Here is a 4,306-nt window from a genome sequence, read left to right on the forward strand (position 1 = left end):
TGACCACTGCTTAGGTTGAGCTCTGACCACTAACCAGCCTTTGGCTGCACAAGTTGTGATGGAATCAGGTACAATGTCATTGACAGCAGATATTGTTTTTGAACAGCTCCCTGGTGGATTGAGTCTGTCCTCTGTAAACAGTCTCACCGACATGACCTAACTGTTATTGACTCCCTCTTGTCTATTTTAAGATGAATATTAATGGCTTCACCAGTGTTTCTACAACTTTTCACCCAGTTTAAATAACTGAATTCAACGTTTACATCAAGCGTCTACTCAAATGTTACCACAGTGTATCTTTGATTGATCGGGGCAGTGTTAGACCAAACTATAAAGTGTTCTGACCCCATCACACTCTGACCTGTCTGCGTCAATCCACTTCCCATGAAACTGTCCGTTATCTGCAGTATGATTACTATAATTCACTGTCAGCTGATTTAACCAAGCATCGTTGCAAAGATCTTTAATCCAAGATCATCATTTATTCAGATTCAAGCCATCGGGATAAAATGACCCAGGTGCTGTGATACTTTAGGTACTTGTGAGATACAGAGTGTATGAAGCTGCAGTGAAAAATGCTTATATCATGTTCATGTAAGTGCATAATATTTAATTTAGTGTCAGCTCACATTGTGGAAATGAAGATCTTGGGACCAAGCGAGACCAATGTTATTGCATTTGAAGACATTTAAATGTGCATCTTTAATAGTTTCAGCCATTCCTTCTGATAACTTCTTGGTGGTTTTTAATGTTTTAAGGACGCTGACGTCACGGAGCATGGCAGCAAAAGTGTTACACTGTGAGCCACGCCCACCTGCTCAACAAAGCAAGTGCTTTTGGTGCAAGTGTTGTAGGTACAGGAGTATTAATGAGAAAACCACTCTCCAAGACAGCTCTCTCTTTTTTTAAAATGTTCTATTTTAAACTATAACACTTGTGTTGGTGTGGGTCTTTCTTAAATCTTCAGCCTAACATGTTCTTCATATAGCTGCTGTAGTAAATTAAAATAAAAACAAACAAAAAAAACTGAGTTAATATTCTTTCCTTACACTCTAAAGCCTTACTTACGTTTGCCTTGTGTCATGAAGAACACTTGTTATGTGGGTACTTTCCTTTTACAACAACAACGTTTCTATCAATGTTTTTTTTTTTTTTTTTTTTTTAAATCAAGTGGATTTCAGTGATTTGTAACAATATTGTGCCATCTGTATTTGTCTTCACGTCACATGATTTTCAGCAGATTTGCTACTGTGGCCTTCTCCAAAGGTTCTTTTAGACCTAGTGTTGTAATCCAGCAGGTTTTTTTTGTTTTGTTTTTATAAATGTCTCTAACAAGTCAATTGTTTTTACTGCAATAAATCAATCCGTATGTTTCTGAAGAGTAAAGTCAGACTAACACTGCCATGTCATGTCATGCCCCGTAATGGCCTTATAGGACTCTTTACCTGTCAAAAGTCACACTATCATGAATGTCTTAATTAATACACCAACCTTTGTATGAAAACTTACCTAAGATTAATAAAGTGAAGAAGAATTCCTACAATACAGTCCAGTGTGAATCTGTTCATAAATTCTGCTGATCTGCAGTCTGACGGTTTGACCTTCTGATGACTGCTGACATAATACCACCTTTAACAAATCCTGAGACGTCACACAGCACAGAAACCTGATTGTGCAGATGGAGTGCGACCAGAGAGATCGAGCCTCGGTGTGTGTCGTGGGCCATTTCCTCTCATTAGTTTTATTTTTATCATGCTCGGGAGGAGAGGGACGTTGGGCCTCTTGCCACAGCTGTCAGACTGCAGAGAACACAAGAGAGCTAAATATAGAACGTCCCAAACCCTGGCTCCCACTCTTGGAGAGTAGAATAACTATTGGGGTAAAATGCCTACTTTAGCCTGAGAGTCTGTTTTCATTCTCTGTTGGTGGCCACTCCTGTTTTTCTGACCTTGTTTCAGGCCAGCTTACAGGAAAAACACCTCCTAATGTAACAACTGCAAAAATACCCTATAATTCTGAAATGTTAAAATGACTAAGAATTGCAATCTATTATGTTAAGGCTCACAAGTATATTATAAAAACAAACAAACAAACATTGGAATGTTTTTTTTTTTGTAGCACTTTCTGTTTGACCTGTTAACATGCTCTATGTTTTACCTTTCACCCACTCACATGCATTAATTAGTATACCATTTCTGCTCTCACCAGCCACTTTTTCCACGTACACACGACGGACACATAAATGAATTGGCAGGAGTGTCCCTGGCATAGTCTTCTGCTGCTGTAACCCATCTGCTTTAAACTTCAACATCTTTTGTGTCCTACGTTTTCTCCCTCCTTCATCCCCGTGTTGTAACGTGGTTATTTCAGCTGCTTCATCTCAAACCAGACAATTCATTCCTGACCTCCGTTTATGAAGCATACATCTTAAGTAAATGGCGATAAAATAGTGACCCAAAGTAAGATTATGTCAAACTTGAGTAAGCGTTTGCATTAAGGAGCAGTTGAATGGGTGTACCTAATATAGTCGCCTGTGAGTCAATAAATGTAAAAAAAAAGTCATACAGTGGTATGTCGTCCACAATGTAACAAAAAAGTCATAGGTTAGTATGTCGTCCAAAATGTGACAAAAAAGTCATAGGTTAGTATGTCGTCCAAAATGTGACAAAAAAGTCATACTATAGTATGTCGTCCAAAATTTGACAAAAAAGTAATAGGTTAGTATGTCGTCCAAAATGAGACAAAAAATTCATAGGTTATTATGTCGTCCAAAATGTGACAAAAAAGTCATAGTATAGTATGTCGTTCAAAATGTGACAAAAAAGTCATAGGTTAGTATGTCGTCCAAAATGTGATAAAAAAGTCATACTATAGTTGGTCGTCCAAAATGTGACAAAAAAGTCATAGGATAGTATGTCGTCCAAAATGTGACAAAAAAGTCATAGGTTAGTATGTCGTCCAAAATGTGACAAAAAAAGTCATAGGTTAGTATGTTGTCCAAAATGTGACAAAAAAGTCATAGGATAGTATGTCGTCCAAAATGTGACAAAAAAGACATAGGTTAGTATGTCGTCCAAAATGTGACAAAAAAGTCATAGGTTAGTATGTCGTCCAAAATGTGACAAAAAAGTCATAGGTTAGTATGTTGTACAAAATGTGACAGAAAAGTCATAGGTTAGTATGTCGTCCAAAATATGACAGAAAAGTCATATTATAGTATGTCGTCCAAAATGTGACAAAAAAGTCATAGGTTAGTATGTCGTCCAAAATGTGACAAAAAACATCATAGGTTAGTATGTCGTCCAAAATGTGACAAAAAAGTCATAGGTTAGTATGTCGTCCAAAATGTGACAAAAAAGTCATACTATAGTATGTCGTCCAAAATGTGACAAAAAAATCATACTATAGTATGTCGTCCAAAATTTGACAAAAAGGTCATAGGTTAGTATGTCGTCCAAAATGTGACAAAAAAGTCATATGTTAGTATGTCGTCCAAAATGTGACTAAAAAGTCATAGGTTAGTATGTCGATCAAAATGTGACAAAAAAGTCATAGTACAGTATGTCGTTCAAAATGTGACAAAAAAGTCATAGGTTAGTATGTCGTCCAAAATGTGATAAAAAAGTCATACTATAGTTGGTCGTCCAAAATGTGACAAAAAAGTCATAGGATAGTATGTCGTCCAAAATGTGACAAAAAAGTCATAGTACAGTATGTCGTTCAAAATGTGACAAAAAAGTCATAGGTTAGTATGTCGTCCAAAATGTGATAAAAAAGTCATACTATAGTATGTCGTCCAAAATGTGACAAAAAAGTCATAGGTTAGTATGTCGTCCAAAATGTGACAAAAAAGTCATAGTATAGTATGTCGTCCAAAATGTGACAAAAAACATCATAGGTTAGTATGTCGTCCAAAATGTGGCAAAAAAGTCATAGGTTAGTATGTTGTCCAAAATGTGACAGAAAAGTCATAGGTTAGTATGTCGTCCAAAATGTGGTAAAAAAGTCATAGGTTAGTATGTCGTCCAAAATGAGACAAAAAAGTCATAGGTTAGCATGTCGTCCAAAATGTGACTAAAAAGTCATACTATAGTATGTCGTCCAAAATGTGACAAAAAAGTCATAGGTTAGTATGTCGTCCAAAATGTGACAAAAAAGTCATAGGTCAGTATGTCGTCCAAAATGTGACTAAAAAGTCATAGGTTAGTATGTCGATCAAAATGTGACAAAAAAGTCATATGTTAGTATGTCGTCCAAAATGTGACTAAAAGGTCATAGGTTAGTATGTCGTCCAAAATGTGACTAA

This window comes from Solea solea, chromosome 1 (assembly GCF_958295425.1).
Source record: "Solea solea chromosome 1, fSolSol10.1, whole genome shotgun sequence".
Lineage (NCBI taxonomy): Eukaryota > Metazoa > Chordata > Actinopteri > Pleuronectiformes > Soleidae > Solea > Solea solea.